The 19587-nt window shown below is 43.6% G+C and overlaps 1 protein-coding gene across 1 annotated transcript in view; it reads right to left on the bottom strand.

Moving 5' to 3' along the window:
* Positions 1-19587, bottom strand: part of LOC110496897 (gamma-aminobutyric acid type B receptor subunit 1) — a 155821-nt gene that overhangs the window by 26557 nt on the left and 109677 nt on the right. The gene's annotated exons all lie outside the window — the stretch shown is intronic.

Here is a 19587-nt window from a genome sequence, read left to right as displayed (position 1 = left end):
GTGAAATGCTGACTTACAAGCCCTTAACCAACAATGCAGACTTTACCGTGAAATGCTGACTTACAAGCCCTTAACCAACAATGTAGACTTTACCGTGAAATGCTGACTTACAAGCCCTTAACCAACAATGTAGACTTTACCGTGAAATGCTGACTTACAAGCCCTTAACCAACAATGTAGACTTTACCGTGAGATGCTGACTTACAAGCCCTTAACCAACAATGTAGACTTTACCGTGAAATGCTGACTTACAAGCCCTTAACCAACAATGTAGACTTTACCGTGAAATGCTGACTTACAAGCCCTTAACCAACAATGTAGACTTTACCGTGAAATGCTGACTTACAAGCCCTTAACCAACAATGTAGACTTTACCGTGAAATGCTGACTTACAAGCCCTTAACCAACAATGTAGACTTTACCGTGAAATGCTGACTTACAAGCCCTTAACCAACAATGTAGACTTTACCGTGAAATGCTGACTTACAAGCCCTTAACCAACAATGTAGACTTTACCGTGAGATGCTGACTTACAAGCCCTTAACCAACAATGTAGACTTTACCGTGAAATGCTGACTTACAAGCCCTTAACCAACAATGTAGACTTTACCGTGAAATGCTGACTTACAAGCCCTTAACCAACAATGTAGACTTTACCGTGAAATGCTGACTTACAAGCCCTTAACCAACAATGTAGACTTTACCGTGAAATGCTGACTTACAAGCCCTTAACCAACAATGTAGACTTTACCGTGAGATGCTGACTTACAAGCCCTTAACCAACAATGTAGACTTTACCGTGAAATGCTGACTTACAAGCCCTTAACCAACAATGTAGACTTTACCGTGAAATGCTGACTTACAAGCCCTTAACCAACAATGTAGACTTTACCGTGAAATGCTGACTTACAAGCCCTTAACCAACAATGCAGACTTTACCGTGAAATGCTGACTTACAAGCCCTTAACCAACAATGCAGACTTTACCGTGAAATGCTGACTTACAAGCCCTTAACCAACAATGTAGACTTTACCGTGAAATGCTGACTTACAAGCCCTTAACCAACAATGTAGACTTTACCGTGAAATGCTGACTTACAAGCCCTTAACCAACAATGTAGACTTTACCGTGAAATGCTGACTTACAAGCCCTTAACCAACAATGTAGACTTTACCGTGAAATGCTGACTTACAAGCCCTTAACCAACAATGTAGACTTTACCGTGAAATGCTGACTTACAAGCCCTTAACCAACAATGCAGACTTTACCGTGAAATGCTGACTTACAAGCCCTTAACCAACAATGCAGACTTTACCGTGAAATGCTGACTTACAAGCCCTTAACCAACAATGTAGACTTTACCGTGAAATGCTGACTTACAAGCCCTTAACCAACAATGTAGACTTTAACGTGAAATGCTGACTTACAAGCCCTTAACCAACAATGTAGACTTTACCGTGAAATGCTGACTTACAAGCCCTTAACCAACAATGTAGACTTTACCGTGAGATGCTGACTTACAAGCCCTTAACCAACAATGCAGACTTTACCGTGAAATGCTGACTTACAAGCCCTTAACCAACAATGCAGACTTTACCGTGAAATGCTGACTTACAAGCCCTTAACCAACAATGTAGACTTTACCGTGAAATGCTGACTTACAAGCCCTTAACCAACAATGTAGACTTTACCGTGAAATGCTGACTTACAAGCCCTTAACCAACAATGTAGATTTTACCGTGAAATGCTGACTTACAAGCCCTTAACCAACAATGTAGACTTTACCGTGAAATGCTGACTTACAAGCCCTTAACCAACAATGTAGACTTTACCGTGAAATGCTGACTTACAAGCCCTTAACCAACAATGCAGACTTTACCGTGAAATGCTGACTTACAAGCCCTTAACCAACAATGTAGTTTTAAGAAAAATACCTAAAGAAAATAAGAAATAAAAGTAACAAGTAATTAAAGAGCAGCAATAAAATAACAATAGTGAGACTATATACAGGGGGGTACCGGTACAGAGTCAATGTGTGGGGGCACCGGTTAGTTGAGGTAATATGTACATGAAGGTAGAGTTCGTAAAGTGACTAGACATAGATGACAACAACAGAGAGTAGCAGCGGTGTAAAAGGGAGGGCAATGTAAATAGTCTGGGTAGCCATTTGACTAGATGTTCAGGAGTCTTATGACTTGGGGGTAGAAGCTGTTTAGAAGCCTCTTGGACCTAGACTTGGCGCTCCGGTACCGCTTGCCGTGCGGTAGCAGAGAGAACAGTCTATGACTAGGGTGACTGGAGTCATTGACAATTTTTAGGGCTTTCCTCTGACACCGCCCGGTACTGAGGTCCTGGATGGCAGGAAGCTTGGCCCCAGTGATGTACTGGGCTGTACGCACTACACTCTGTAGTGCCTTGCGGTCAGATGCTGAGCAGGTGCCATACCAGGCAGTGATGCTATCGATGGTGCAGCTGTAAAACTTTTTGGAGGATCCATGCCAATTCTTTTTAGTCTCCTGGGGGGGAGACAACCTGCTCCACTGCAGCTCGATAAGAATGGAGGCGGTCCTCGGTCCTCCTTATCCTGTAGGCCACAATGATCTCCTTTGTCTTGATCATATTGAGGTTGTTGTTCTTGCACCACACGTTCAGGTCTGTGACCTCCTCCCTATAGGCTGTCTCGTCGTTGTCAGTGATCAGGCCTACCACTGTTGTGTCATCGGCAAACTTAATGATGGTGTTGGGAGTCGTGCCTTGCAGAGCAGTCATGAGTGAACAGGGAATACGGGAGGGGACTGAGCAAACACCCCCCAGGGTCCTTAGCTTAGTGATGAGCTTTGACGGTACTATGGTGTTCCTTTTGTCCAGGTGGGAAAGGGCAGTATGGAGTGCAGTAGAGATTGAATGCAGCATCTGTGGATCAGTTGGGGCAGTATGCAAATTGGAGAGGGTCTAGGGTTTCTGGGATAATGTTTGATGGTTCGTCGGAGGGCACAGCGGGATTTAAGTTTCCCTGCATTAAAGCGCCACCTCTGGATGAGTGTTTTCCTGTTTGCAGATCATTGAGTGCGGTCTTAGTGCAGCATCGGTTAGTGGTGGTAAATAGACTGCTATGAAGAATATAGATGAAAACTTTCAAGGGTAAATAGTGTGGTCTACAGCTTATCATGAGATACTCTACCTCAGGCGAGCAAAACCTCGAGACTTCCTTAGATATCGTGCATCAGCTGTTGTTTACAAATATACATAGACCGCCACCCCTTGACTTACCAGAGGCTGCTGTTCTATCCTGCTGTTCTATCCTGCTGTTCTATCCGGTACGGCTTATAACCCACCAGCTGTATGTTAATAATGTCATCGCTCAGCCACGACTCGGTGAAACATAAGATATTACAGTTTTTAAATGTCCCGTTGGTAGGATATATGGGTTTTTAGTTTGTCCATTTTTATTATCCAGTGATTGTACGTTGGCCAATAGTATCGATGGTAAAGGCAGATTAGCCACTTGTCACCTGATCCTCACAAGGCACCTTGATCTCCTTCCGTGAATCCTCCGTCTCTTTCTCCTGTGAATGACGGGGATGAGGGCCTGTTCGAGTGTCTGGAGTAAATCCCTCTCGTCTGACTCATTAAAGAAAAATTCTTTGTCCGGTTCGAGGTGAGTAATCACTGCTCTGATGTTCTGTTCTGATGTCCCGAAGCTCTTTTCGGTCGTAAGAGACGGTAGCAGCAACATTATGTACAAAATAAGTTTACAAACAATGCAAAAAAATAAACAAAATAGCACGGTTAGTTAAGAATCCAGAAAACTTCAGTTATCCGGCGCCATTTGTCATTTGTCCATTTTCTTTGGTTGTCTGCTTGACATGTTTTTTATTTGACAGGGAAGCTGAGAAATACATTGTTTAGGTTTTCTACTGCCAACTTTACATCTTCACTATTACAGTGGAATGTTTTGTCCAGGAAGTAGACTTAAAGGGATTGAATTTGTTGTTTCCTAATTGTTTTTTTTGGTAGGTTTCCACACTATTTTCCTTCCATCTGTAGCTTTTCTTATGATTGAGTATTGATTGAGTATTGCTCTGTTGAAGTAGACTGTGATTTTGCTGTGATCTGATAGAGATATCAGTGGGCTGATTTTGAAAGCTTTGGTAGACTGGGTTGAGGTCAGTGATAAAGTAGTTTACAGTACTACTGCCAAGAGTTGAGCTATAGATGTACCTACCGTAGGAGACCTCTCGAAGCCTAACATTGACTATGTACAGTTGAAGTCGGAAATTTACATACACCTTAGCCAAATACATTTAACTCAGTTTTTCACAATTCCTGACATTTAATCTTAGTAAAAATTCCCTGTCTTAGGTCAGTTAGGATCACCACTTTATTTTAAGAATGTGAAATGTCAGAACAATAATAGAGAAAATGATTTATTTCAGCTTTTATTTCTTTCATCACATTCCCAGTGGGTCAAAAGCGTCTCCTTCCTGAGCAGTATGATGGCTGCGTGGTCCCATAGTGTTTATACTTGGGTACTATTGTTTGTACAGATGAACATGGTACCTTCAGGTGTTTGGAAAATGCTCCCAAGGATGAAGCAGACTTGTGGTGGTCTACAATTTATTTCTGAGGTCTTGGCTGATTTCTTTTGATTTTCCCATGACGACAAGCAAAGAGGGCGGTAGCCTAGTGGTTAGAGCGTTGGACTAGTAACCGGAAGGTTGCAAGTTCAAACCCCCGAGCTGACAAGGTACAAATCTGTCGTTCTGCCCCTGAACAGGCAGTTAACCCACTGTTCCTAGGCCGTCATTGAAAATAAGAATTTGTTCTTAACTGACTTGCCTGGTTAAATAAAGGTAAAATAAAAAAAGAGTTTGAAGGTAGGCCTTGAAATACATCCAGAGGCACACCTCCAATTGACTCAAAGGATGTCAATTAGTCTATCAGAAGTTTCTAAAGCCATGACATCATTTTCTGGAATTTTCCAAGCTGTTTGAAGGCACAGTCCACTTAGTGTATGTAAACTTCTGACCCGCTGGAATTGTGATACAATGAATCACAAGTGAAATCATCTGTCTGTAAACAATTGTTGGAAAAATTATTTGTGTCATGCACAAAGTAGACGTCCTAACGAACTTGCCAAAACTATAGTTTGTTAACAAGAAATTTGTGGAGTGATTGAAAAACGAGTTTTAATGACTCCAACCTAAGTGTATGTAAACTAGTTTTAATGACTCCAACCTAAGTGTATGTAAACTAGTTTTAATGACTCCAACCTAAGTGGATGTAAACTAGTTTTAATGACTCCAACCTAAGTGTATGTAAACTAGTTTTAATGACTCCAACCTAAGTGTATGTGAACTAGTTTTAATGACTCCAACCTAAGTGTATGTAAACTTCCCACTTCAACTGTACAGCGTCCGACCGAGCTGCAGGAGTTGTGATCCATTTTTGTTGGTTATGTTGTCGTTGTTGTGCCTAGGGGGGGCATAAGGGGGAGGGAATGCTGTCACCTCCAGGTAGGTGTTTGTCCCTCTGTGTGCTGAGGGTGTGAAGTTTTTGTCCAATCCTGGCATTTAGGTCATCCATCCCCCTCTAGGATGGAGAATCTGTCTTCATTAAGGTATGGGGATTCTAGTGGGGGGATATAGGTAACACACACAGGAGGATATTTTTCTCTGTTGAGATCATTTCCTTATTAATTACTAGCCAGATGTAAAACGTTCCTGTTTTGATTAATTTAATAGAGTGGGTTAGGTCTTCTCTATACCAGATTAACATACCCCCTGAGTCCCTCCCTGTTTCACACCAGGTAGTTTGGTGGATGGGACTACCAGCTCTCTGTAGCCTAGAGGCCAACCAGTGCATCCATCTCCTCTATACCATGTCTTTATCTCTCTGTCTCACACATACAGGTCGACTCCCCAGAGAGTGAGTGAGACAGACAGACAGACAGACAGACAGACAGACAGACAGACAGACAGACAGACAGACAGACAGACAGACAGACAGACAGACAGACAGACAGACAGACAGACAGAACAGACAGAACAGACAGACAGACAGACAGACAGACAGACAGACAGACAGACAGACAGACAGACAGACAGACAGACATATAAAACACGTTTAGCAATCTACTACTGACTCATCTTTGCCAGAACAACAGGCTACCTGGCAAGATGATTGATCATTTTGGAATTACACAGAAAAATAGACTCGGTCAACATTTATCATCCATATATATACATAGAATTACACAGAAAATGACAGTGACCCAACATGGAAAAGATGTTGAAATGACGTCTGTTCCCAGCAAATGGCTACTGGCTGTATGCCTAAAGATAAGCCATTGTAACATCGCCTTCAACAGGATGGGATGAATAATCATCGTTTGGGATTTTTATCTGTTTTTAACAAAACAATGTCTTTGCTTTCATAATCTGTATGTCTTATTGCCAAATTCAGAGTGTAAATATTAATATAGTTATTAATCTTATAAACATAGAATGAATCACTTTCACATCAGTTTGGTGGATGTTAGCTTAGTAACACATCACGTCAGGCTTTCCACTCTCTTATCTGCACTATCAAAACCCCTCCCTAGTCTGTGTGTGTGTGTGTGTGTGTGTGTGTGTGTGTGTGTGTGTGTGTGTGTGTGTGTGTGTGTGTGTGTGTGTGTGTGTGTGTGTGTGTGTGTGTGTGAGGAGAAGTAAATAGTAGTTATTATTTATTGTTATTATTTATTTGAATAAATGCCATTGCGAACCTTGACAGGGTTTTTTTCTCAGAAACATGGTTTTGGTGACACAGCCTGCAATGGCAGGCAGAGAGCTTATGATTTATTATTTAGAGTAGATAGTTTTCTAATGAGACCACCGGGATCTAACATTCTTCTCTTTTCAAAACTCCAATGTGACTGATTATGATGGCGCAAGTCAGATATTCTGGAAAATCTATTATGACATTTGTGAGGAAAATCAGGGCTACCCGGCTGGCAATGAGCACTCTGCAGGCAGGTTGCCCTCTAAAATGATGGTGAGGTGCAGGCAGGCTGCCCTCTAAAATGATGGTGAGGTGCAGGCAGGCTGCCCTCTAAAGTGATGGCGAGGTGCAGGCAGGCTGCCCTCTAAAGTGATGGCGAGGTGCAGGCAGGCTGCCCTCTAAAGTGATGGTGAGATGCAGGCAGGCTGCCCTCTAAAATGATGGTGAGGTGCAGGCAGGCTGCCCTCTAAAGTGATGGCGAGGTGCAGGCAGGCTGCCCTCTAAAGTGATGGCGAGGTGCAGGCAGGCTGCCCTCTAAAGAGATGGCGTAGGGGCAGGCAGGCAGGCAGGCAGGCTGCCCTCTAAAGTGATGGCGAGGTGCAGGCAGGCTGCCCTCCAAAGTGATGGCGTAGGGGCAGGCAGGCAGGCTGCCCTCCAAAGTGATGGCGAGATGCATGCAGGCAGGCTGCCCTCCAAAGTGATGGCGTAGGGGCAGGCAGAACATCCTTTTCAACCGATTCTGCAACCTCAGCTACAAGTAGGAGTATGATTCTGCAACCTCAGCTACAAGTAGGAGTATGATTCTGCAACCTCAGCTACAAGTAGGAGTATGATTCTGCAACCTCAGCTACAAGTAGGAGTATGATTCTGCAACCTCAGCTACAAGTAGGAGTATGATTCTGCAACCTCAGCTACAAGTAGGAGTATGATTCTGCAACCTCAGCTACAAGTAGGAGTATGATTCTGCAACCTCAGCTACAAGTAGGGGTATGATTCTGCAACCTCAGCTACAAGTAGGAGTATGATTCTGCAACCTCAGCTACAAGTAGGAGTACGATTCTGCAACCTCAGCTACAAGTAGGAGTATGATTCTGCAACCTCAGCTACAAGTAGGGGTATGATTCTGCAACCTCAGCTACAAGTAGGAGTACGATTCTGCAACCTCAGCTACAAGTAGGAGTATGATTCTGCAACCTCAGCTACAAGTAGGGGTATGATTCTGCAACCTCAGCTACAAGTAGGAGTACGATTCTGCAACCTCAGCTACAAGTAGGAGTATGATTCTGCAACCTCAGCTACAAGTAGGGGTATGATTCTGCAACCTCAGCTACAAGTAGGAGTACGATTCTGCAACCTCAGCTACAAGTAGGAGTATGATTCTGCAACCTCAGCTACAAGTAGGAGTATGAATCTGCAACCTCAGCTACAAGTAGGAGTACGATTCTGCAACCTCAGCTACAAGTAGGAGTACGATTCTGCAACCTCAGCTACAAGTAGGAGTATGATTCTGCAACCTCAGCTACAAGTAGGCGTATGATTCTGCAACCTCAGCTACAAGTAGGAGTATGATTCTGCAACCTCAGCTACAAGTAGGCGTATGAATCTGCAACCTCAGCTACAAGTAGGAGTATGATTCTGCAACCTCAGCTACAAGTAGGAGTACGATTCTGCAACCTCAGCTACAAGTAGGCGTATGATTCTGCAACCTCAGCTACAAGTAGGCGTATGATTCTGCAACCTCAGCTACAAGTAGGCGTATGATTCTGCAACCTCAGCTACAAGTAGGAGTATGATTCTGCAACCTCAGCTACAAGTAGGAGTATGAATCTGCAACCTCAGCTACAAGTAGGAGTATGATTCTGCAACCTCAGCTACAAGTAGGCGTATGATTCTGCAACCTCAGCTACAAGTAGGAGTATGATTCTGCAACCTCAGCTACAAGTAGGAGTATGATTCTGCAACCTCAGCTACAAGTAGGAGTATGATTCTGCAACCTCAGCTACAAGTAGGAGTATGATTCTGCAACCTCAGCTACAAGTAGGCGTATGATTCTGCAACCTCAGCTACAAGTAGGAGTATGATTCTGCAACCTCAGCTACAAGTAGGCGTATGATTCTGCAACCTCAGCTACAAGTAGGAGTATGATTCTGCAACCTCAGCTACAAGTAGGAGTATGAATCTGCAACCTCAGCTACAAGTAGGAGTATGATTCTGCAACCTCAGCTACAAGTAGGAGTATGAATCTGCCACCTCAGCTACAAGTAGGAGTATGATTCTGCCACCTCAGCTACAAGTAGGCGTATGATTCTGCAATCTCAGCTACAAGTAGGAGTATGAATCTGCTTGCTCTGGACCAGAGAAGTGGTCGGGAGGTATTTTTACATGCATAGGTGAGACGTGCGTTAATAATGCAACCTATAGGATTACAGAATAAAATGAGTCTGGATTGTGGGTTTCAGTGAGATTGGGAATATAGGAAAATATCCTAGGCTCTATATAAGGCTACAAGGAGAGTCAATGGATACATAATAGTCTTGGTTTACGCTACAGTATTACACGCTAAATGTTTCTGATCTGTGATAGATGAGCAAACTAATAAATGAGCTGCCATTTGCACTTGTCCAGACAGAGATCAATTGACCAAAATATACAGACTGATTCAGTGAAACAAAATCACATTGATTGATTATCAGACAAATCACATGCTATTGGTCGGAAGTAGGACAGGCTACTTCGCGAGTGAACTGCCAAATCCACTTTCATAACATGCTATAAAAATGTTCGGATCACTTATTAGCTAATATTTCCCCAGCCTAATTGTTACCAAATATCCAAACGGAGATTCAGTGAAAACAAAGATCTGACATTGATTGATTTATCTACAGTAGATTAGTCCTCAACGCTTGTCTCAAAAGTGATGGCGTAGGGGCTGGCAGGCAGGCAGGCAGGCTGCCCTCTAAAGTGATGGCGTAGGGGCTGGCAGGCAGGCAGGCAGGCTGCCCTCTAAAGTGATGGCGAGGTGCAGGCAGGCAGGCTACCCTCCTGTCACAATCCAACCGGTAGTCCTACTGAAATTATAATCTAGGTGATCACTCATGACTCTTGCTTTAAATTAGTTTAAAATAACGGTGGGTTATGATTTTTGGGGAGTTTCAGTATGAAAGCAAGAATTTGATATACGCCTTCAATTGCATTAGTTTTATTTATTCCAATTTGTTCATCATTCAACAACAAAAAAAGTAAAGAGCCCAAATCTGGCTTCCAAAAACGAAAAGAAAGAAGAGAAAGACCGAAGAGAGAACAGAAAGAGCAACAGTATGTCACCCAGTGTTTCACAAAGGAAGGTGGGTGTCGTCAGTGAGTGGTGGATATTAACCTGTTAGCTTTAGTTCGTAGTGAAATAGGCTACTTTTGCTTCCCTAACATTTAGTTACTTAATATCTTCACAGAAAAGTGTAAATAATAACAACTATTTACATTTCGCTCTTCTTTTAGCCGGCAGTTAATCAATGCAGGCAAACGGTTAGCAAGTTATTCATAGTAAATCAGTTGTTCCTGCCTGGTGCCAGGCCCAACAGATGCAGCTTCAGGCTCAGCAGCCCTGTCTCCCCATCCCCCTGAACCAGCCCTGTCTCCCCATCCCCCTGAACCAGCCCTGTCTCCCCATCCCCCTGAACCAGCCCTGTCTCCCCATCCCCCTGAACCAGCCCTGTCTCCCCATACCCCTGAACCAGCCCTGTCTCCCCATCCCCCTGAACCAGCCCTGTCTCCCCATCCCCCTGAACCAGCCCTGTCTCCCCATCCCCATCCCCCTGAACCAGCCCTGTCTCCCCATCCCCTGATCCAGCCCTGTCTCCACATCGCCCTGAACCAGCCCTGTCTCCCCATCCCCCTGAACCAGCCCTGTCTCCCCATCCCCATACCTGAACCAGCCCTGTCTCCCCATCCCCCTGAACCAGCCCTGTCTCCCCATCCCCCTGATCCAGCCCTGTCTCCCCATCCCCCTGAACCAGCCCTGTCTCCCCATCCCCCTGAACCAGTCCTGTCTCCCCATCCCCCTGAACCAGCCCTGTCTCCCCATCCCCCTGAACCAGCCCTGTCTCCCCATCCCCCTGATCCAGCCCTGTCTCCCCATCCCCCTGAACCAGCCCTGTCTCCCCATCCCCCTGAACCAGTCCTGTCTCCCCATCCCCCTGAACCAGCCCTGTCTCCCCATCCCCCTGATCCAGCCCTGTCTCCCCATCCCCCTGAACCAGCCCTGTCTCCCCATCCCCCTGAACCAGCCCTGTCTCCCCATCCCCCTGAACCAGCCCTGTCTCCCCATCCCCCTGAACCAGTCCTGTCTCCCCATCCCCCTGAACCAGCCCTGTCTCCCCATCCCCCTGAACCAGTCCTGTCTCCCCATCCCCCTGAACCAGCCCTGTCTCCCCATCCCCATACCCCTGAACCAGCCCTGTCTCCACATCCCCCTGAACCAGCCCTGTCTCCCCATCCCCCTGAACCAGCCCTGTCTCCCCATCCCCCTGAACCAGCCCTGTCTCCCCATCCCCCTGAACCAGTCCTGTCTCCCCATCCCCCTGAACCAGCCCTGTCTCCCCATCCCCCTGAACCAGCCCTGTCTCCCCATCCCCCTGAACCAGCCCTGTCTCCCCATCCCCATACCCCTGAACCAGCCCTGTCTCCACATCCCCCTGAACCAGCCCTGTCTCCCCATCCCCCTGAACCAGCCCTGTCTCCCCATCCCCCTGATCCAGCCCTGTCTCCCCATACCCCTGAACCAGCCCAGTCTCCCCATCCCCATCCCCCTGAACCAGCCCTGTCTCCCCATCCCCCTGAACCAGCCCTGTCTCCTCATCCCCCTGAACCAGCCCTGTCTCCCCATCCCCCTGAACCAGCCCTGTCTCCCCATCCCCCTGAACCAGCCCTGTCTCCCCATCCCCCTGAACCAGCCCTGTCTCCCCATCCCCCTGAAACCAGCCCTGTCTCCCCATCCCCCTGAAACCAGCCCTGTCTCCCCATCCCCCTGAACCAGCCCTGTCTCCCCATCCCCCTGAACCAGCCCTGTCTCCCCATCCCCCTGAAACCAGCCCTGTCTCCCCATCCCCCTGAACCAGCCCTGTCTCCCCATCCCCCTGAACCAGCCCTGTCTCCCACCTGAAGGAGGTGAGCAGCATTGTGTTGAATGACATGTCAGTTGGCATAATTCCAGGTACTGCAATGCATTGTGGACAGGAATGTGATTCTCCAGTCAGGACAAATCTCACTAGACACAGAAGGCAGCCAATATCAGAGTCTTAAAGGAAGAGATGCCGTCTCTTAGAGATGGATGGGCGTCTCTCCTGTCTGAGGCAACACTGATTGCTACACAAATGGATGTTGCACCTCAATTTATCAAGGAACACAGCCGCCAGGAGGAAAATGTGTTTTGGAACACAGTGTTTTTACTGCTGCTATGGACATCATAAGTGACTTGGGCACTAGGTTCCATACAACTGCAAACACTGTAGAAGAATTTCCTGCTGATCTGAAAGTTGGTCAGATTTTAGTGAGGATGAAGTCCCTTCTGTGTGCCAACCACTGATCATGAAGTATTTCAGAGACCTTTTGTTTCGTAATGAAGTAAGACACATGAACACTGTATATGCTGACACTTTCTCCTCCTAACTTGTCTCCTCTTGGTCTCCTGAACACTGTATATGCTGATACTTTCCCTCCTAACTTGTCTCCTCTTGGTCTCCTTAATGTAATTTGTAAGATGCAGCTGCAAAGCATTTTGGGAGAAGTGTGCATTGCTTTACGTATATTTTGCACGCTGCCTGTGACAGTTTCAGTAAACTAAAACTGATAAACAACTATTTGAGGTCCACTATGTCCCTGGACAGGCTTTGCAGTCTTGCCATGCTGTCCCATTGAAAGTCCGTTAGCTAGAAAGCTGGACTTCAAAGACTTGACTTTGCTAGTAAGAAGGCTCGGCGCTGGGCTCTTGGTGAGTAAGGCTGAGCGAGGGCCAGTGATAACTGTTAAATGGCATGGCTATGGATATTGGATCACTACACACATGATGCCCATGATGCTCAGTCTTGCTGAGAACAAGACTGAGAACAAGATATTTATTTTATTTTACCTTTATTTAACCAGGCAAGTCAGTTAAGAACAAATTCTTATTTTCAATGACGGCCTGGGAACAGTGGGTTAACTGCCTGTTCAGGGGCAGAACGACACATTTGTACCTTGTCAGCTCGGGGGTTTGAACTCACAACCTTCCGGTTACTAGTCCAACGCTCTAACCACTAGGCTACCCTGCCGCCCCAAGGTAATGGCTGGATTGCCATAAAATGTGTTGTGCACAATCAAGACCCAAAGTGGAAGAAACCTATTGATTTGGTGACCTCTTGACCTTTCCTCTAGCGCCACCATGGGGCCTTTTCATTCCCATTTTGTTTTCCATTTTCCATTTCCACTTTTACAGCTGATTATTGTCTAGTTTGTTATGTATACCTTAGTTCAAAAATCTTCTGCTGATTTTACTACTTTGTTTGTTATAACATTCTATAGATGATAATGTTCATTTATATTAATGTATATTTAAGTTATATTTATTTTTAAGTTATTCGTTATTCGAGAATTTTCCCATTCAAGAATTTGACCATTAAAATGACATTTAGACTGTAAAAGATTGCATTTAGCACATTTCTTGTAGAGGGTATCAGTCTTGCATCAAATTGTGAATTCCACTGTATGCAGACTGTTGCATGTATGTCTACACAGTGTTATATTATCACAGCTCACTGTCAGGAAATATCCTACAGTAAATGTTGAACTACAAGAGAGATGAAAGCCTGCAAAGGTAGAGTTATTTAAAGCTGTGAACGGGTCGATTGGGTTCTGGAGGTGTGTGGTTAAAGGTAGAGTTATTTAAAGCTGTGAACGGGTCGATTGGGTTCTGGAGGTGTGTGGTTAAAGGTAGAGTTATTTAAAGCTGTGAATGGGTCAATTGGGTTCTGGAGGTGTGTGGTTAAAGGTAGAGTTATTTAAAGCTGTGAACGGGTCGATTGGGTTCTGGAGGTGTGTGGTTACAGGCAATTGTGCAGGGTTGGTGTGGCCTGTGGTGGTGGGGCCCAATGTGATATCTTTTCATGGGGCCCAAAATCCCTGCAGGCTTGCCTGCGTGTGCAGTCCGGCAGTGTCAATTATGCTGTGTACTTTGAATTTATGGCGACTTTGTGTGAAGTAAATATGCTAGAGGTACATATGCTAGAGGTAAATATGCTAGAGGTACATATGCTAGAGGTAAATATGCTAGAGGTACATATGCTAGAGGTAAATATGCTAGAGGTAAATATGCTAGAGGTAAATATGCTAGAGGTAAATATACTAGAGGTAAATATGCTAGAGGTAAATATACTAGAGGTAAATATACTAGAGGTAAATATACTAGAGGTAAATATACTAGAGGTAAATATGCTAGAGGTAAATATACTAGAGGTAAATATGCTAGAGGTAAATATACTAGAGGTAAATATACTAGAGGTAAATATACTAGAGGTAAATATGCTAGAGGTAAATATACTAGAGGTAAATATACTAGAGGTAAATATACTAGAGGTAAATATACTAGAGGTAAATATACTAGAGGTAAATATACTAGAGGTAAATATGCTAGAGGTAAATATGCTAGAGGTAAATATGCTAGAGGTAAATATACTAGAGGTAAATATGCTAGAGGTAAATATACTAGAGGTAAATATGCTAGAGGTAAATATACTAGAGGTAAATATACTAGAGGTAAATATACTAGAGGTAAATATGCTAGAGGTAAATATGCTAGAGGTAAATATACTAGAGGTAAATATACTAGAGGTAAATATGCTAGAGGTAAATATACTAGAGGTAAATATTCTAGAGGTAAATATACTAGACTAAAAGGCATCCATCCAACAACCTGTTTGGATAATGTGCTATTTTGTTTTCTGCCAATCTGTTGCTGCACATGTGTATTCTGTGGAATTGCATTAACGCGACATTGGGGGGGGGAAATGTTGTAATTTCCCGACTCTTGTCAAAAAGAAATTCGGGAAATATGAAGAGTGGTCTCGGGAACAGTCTTGGGATCCCGGTTACCCCTGTTATTCCCCAGTTTGCGCTGGGGTCCACACCTTTTTTGGGGGTTGTGGGTCAAAAAGTTTAAAAACGACTGGGTTACAAGATAGTGGCAACAAATGGATACAGTTAAGCTTCTATTTTCACTGAAATTGTGTTAGTGATTGTTAATAACTTTAGCATTTATTCCCAGTTCAAAATAAAAAATTTTGCTAAAATAATTTACTCATCAGATTATGCTGTGTTCCCCTCTTCTAGTAATAATAGCTCAACTAATCTGCCCTCACAGATGCTGGGATCTGGGGGGGGGTTTCCTTTTTTTTGTTCGAGAACATGCCCCCCCCCCCCCAAAAGGTGTGTGCCCTGCTGCTAAATGACCAAAATGTAAATGTATACAGGACCAGTCAAAAGTTTTAGAACACCGACTCATTCAAGGGTTTTTCTTTATTTGTACTATTTTCTACATTGTAGAATAATAGTGAAGACATCAAAACTATGAAATAACACATGGAATCATGTAGTAACCGAAAAAAGTGTTAAACAAATCAAAATAGATTTTAGATTCTTCAAAGTAGCGACCCTTTGGCTTGATGACAGCTTTGTATTCTCTCAACCAGCTTTATGAGGTAGTTACCTGGAATGCATTTCAATTAACAGGTGTGCATTGTTAAAAGTAAATTTTTTAAATGTCTTTCCTTGAGCCAATCAGTCGTGTTGTGACAAGGTAGGGGTGGTATACAGAAGATAGGGAAAGGGGTATACCTAGTCAGTTGTTCAACTGAATATATTCAACCATGTCTTTTGCATTTAACCCAACCCATCTGAATCAGACAGCCTTAATCAACATCCACGGCGCCTGGGGTACAGTGGGTTAACTGCTTTGCTCAGGGGCAGAATGACAGATTTTTACCTTGTCAGCTCGGGGATTCGATCCAGCGACATTTCGGTTACTGGCCCAATGCTCTAACCACTAGGCTACCTGCTGCCCAAAGCCCTATTTGGTAAAAGATCAAGTCCATATGTGACCCGTTTCAGGAAACTAGGCGTATGTTGCTGGTCACCACTTCACAGGAAAGCCTTTTGAACATCAACTTTTTTATTTGATCAAAATGTGTTTTTTTTTTGTTGGCAGAAATGCCTTCTGGATCATATGAACTTTCATGTGCCTTAATAACAAACTTGTATGCCATCTGAAAATTAGAATAAAACGGTTAAATTACGAGCCTAGTTGGTTGACCCACAGAAAAAGTGAGCAACCTTCCACCGAGCCATGATTGGCTGAGATAATGAGTGGGCTGGACATGCCGAGAAATGATTTTGGATTGAATTGAGTTTGCCATATAGCGTCTGTCTATTTGAGCTAGTCAGTATGTCTAGTTAATCCTGTCGTGTAGTAAAACCGCATAAGTGTTGCTCTCCACTTTCTGGGAGGACCGAGTTTTGAAATCAGTAGAATTCGAGTATGATAGCTAAGGAGATGGAGAAAACACACGTCTCTGGATTACATCTACAAACTAAAGGGCAACCATGGCATCCGACAGGAGACGCGTTCATCCATGAATGATGTATACAGGTAAGATAGTCTAGCTAGCTACATTTTTTAGATATTACACGTTTCTAATTTTTTCTAAAAGTGGTTTCATTTTAAGTTGAAGTGCACTGTTAGCTAGCTAGCTAACTTTAGCTGGCTCGCTAGCTAACGTTATGTGTAAGATCTTATTATTTGTATCTCAGAGCCATTTGCTTGGCTAGCTATAGCCTAATGTTAGCTAGCTAACATTGAACCTGGTTGGTTAGCTACCTGCAGATTCATGCAGGGTATTAACATCAAGAGTTGGGATTATGGTTCATTGTTCACCAACTGTAGCTAGCTAACTTTAGCTAGCTGGCTCACTAGCTAACGTTATGTGTATAATCTTATTATTCGTATCTCCGAGCCATTTGGTTGTCTATTCTAGCTACATTTACTTGTCTAGTTTCGCTCTCGGAGTGTTCAGAGCGCACACTGGACTCTTTAGCCGAGGAGTAGAGTTGATCCGAGCGTTCTGACCTAACAACAGCAGTCAAGCACCGAAGCTAACTGGCTAACGTAGGCTAGCTGGCTAGCTACCTCCAGACACAAATGAGAGAACAGCTCCCTTTGACCATTTTACTCCCACCAGCAGAGCTGGTTAGGCTGTTTTTATGTTATCCAGAGCGTTGGTGACTGCAACTGTGCTGCTGGAAATAATTGAATTTGTTTTTTTGCCAACTTTTACTGACACTGGCCATATTCCCTTGAGCGTTCGTAAAATTGTCAGTTGTTCTGCGCTCTGACACCCTCAGACGAGAATGCTCTGAAAATGGAGTAGATAGGCAGAGTGAATTTACCAGCTACAGTTGATATCGGAAGTTAACATACACTTAGGTTAGAGTCATTAAAACTTCTTATGGCTGGGGGCAGTATTGAGTAGCTTGGATGAATAAGGTGCCCAGAGTAAACTACCTGCTACTCAGGCCCAGAAGCTAAGATATGGATACCATTAGTAGATTTGGATAGAAAACACTCTGAAGTTTCTAAAACTGTTTGAATGATGTCTGTGAGTATAACAGAACTCATATGGCAGGCAAGAACCTGAGAAAAATCCAACCAGGAAGTGGGAAATCTGAGGTTTGTAGTTTTTCAAGTCTTTGCATATCCAATATACAGTGTCTATTCCTAAGGCTTCCACTAGATGTCAACAGTCGTTAAAACTCGTTTTTCAACCGCTCCACAAATATTTTGATAAGAAACTATAGTTTTGGCAAGTCAGTTAGGACATCTACTTTGTGCATGACACAAGTAATTTTTCCAACTATTGTTTACAGACATTGTTTAACTTATAATTCACTTATAAATCACTTATAAATCACAATTACAGTGGGTCAGAAGTTTACATACACTAAGTTGACTTTGCCTTCAAACAGCTTGGAAAATTCCAGAAAATAGGCTAATAGGCTAATTGACATAATTTGAGTCAATTGGAGGTGTACCTCTGGATGTATTTCAAGGCCTACCTTCAAACTCAGTGCCTCTTTGCTTGCCATCATGGGAAAATCTAAAGAAATCAGCCAAGACCTCAGAAAAAAATGGTAGACCTCCACAAGTCTGGTTCATCCTTGGGAGCAATTTCCAAACACCTGAAGGTACCACATTCATCTGTACAAACAATAGTACGCAAGTATAAACACCATGGGACCACGCAGTCGTCATACCGCTCAGGAAGGAGAAGCGTTCTGTCTCCTAGAGATGAATGTACTTTGGTGCGAAAAGTGCAAATCAATCCCAGAACAACAGCAAAGAACCTTGTGAAGATGCTGGAGGAAACAGGTACAAAAGTATCTATATCCACAGTAAAACGAGTCCTATATCGACATAACCTGAAAGGCTGCTCAGCAATGAAGAAGCCTCTGCTCCAAAACCGCCATAAAAAAAGCCAGACTACGGTTTGCAACTGCACATGGGGGCAAAGATTGTACTTTTTGAGGAAATGTCCTCTGGTCTGATGAAACAAAAATAGAACTGTTTGGCCATAATGACCATCGTTATGTTTGGAGAAAAAAGGGGGATGCTTGCAAGCCGAAGAACACCATCCCAACCGTGAATCACAGGAGTGGCAGCATCATGTTGTGGGGGTGCTTTGCTGCAGGAGGGACTGGTGCACTTCACAAAATAGATGGCATCATGAGATAGGAAAATGATGTGGATATATTGAAGCAACATCTCAAGACATCAGTCAGGAAGTTAAAGGTTGGTCGCAAATGGATCTTCCAAATGGACATTGACCCCAAGCATACTTCCAAAGTTGTGGCAAAATGGCTTAGGGACAATAAAGTCAAGGTATTGGAGTGGCCATCACAGAGCCCTGACCTCAATCCTATAGAAACTTTGTGGGCAGAACTGAAAGAGTGTGCGAGCAAGGAGGTCTACAAACCTGTCTCAGTTACACCAGCTCTGTCAGGAGGAATGGGACAAAATTCACCCAACTTAATGTGGGAAGCTTGTGGAAGGCTCCCCGAAACGTTTGATCCAAGTTAAACCATTTAAAGGCAATGCTACCAAATACTAATTGAGTTTATGTTAACTTTTGACCCACTGGGAATGTGACGATATAAATAAAAGCTGAAATAAATCATTCTCTCTCCTATTATTCTGACGATTCACATTCTTAAAATAAAGTGGTGATCCTAACTGACCTAAGAAAGGGAATTTTTACTAGGATTAAATGTACTGTGAAAAACTGAGTTTAAATGTATTTTGCTAAACTTCCGACTTCAACTGTATATCTATCGACAGTTGTTGCATTGACAGTTGAAAGTTCAAAAAACGAAGAAGAAATTAAATCTAGTTTTCTGAAACGAGTCACATACAGCATGTGAAAATGAACTGCAAAGCACACTGGGTGTTATTATTGGCTTTGTTTCAGGGAGGAGCTCATTAGAATAATACTCAGCATGCTTTGCAATTGTAAATGTTTTTACATATACTATTATATTTAGTTAAATTAGGGGACGCTCTTATCACACCATGGTGCCATCAGAAACCAATGCAAGGAGAAAGGGGGCCACAAAATTGTGAACCGCCATTAAAAAAAATGATATTGAGAAGTAATTTGAAAATACAAGTTACACCTCTTGAACGTATCTTGTTCCAAAAAACAGTGTAGTTCAGCCCTGTGTCATACAAATGACTAAATACTAAATAAA

This window comes from Oncorhynchus mykiss, chromosome 18 (genome assembly GCF_057628025.1).
Source record: "Oncorhynchus mykiss isolate SJ-2025 chromosome 18, ASM5762802v1, whole genome shotgun sequence".
In the NCBI taxonomy this organism is placed as follows: Eukaryota; Metazoa; Chordata; class Actinopteri; order Salmoniformes; family Salmonidae; genus Oncorhynchus; species Oncorhynchus mykiss.
Note: the sequence above shows the minus strand (reverse complement) of the source record. Positions and strands in the feature narration are given on the sequence as shown.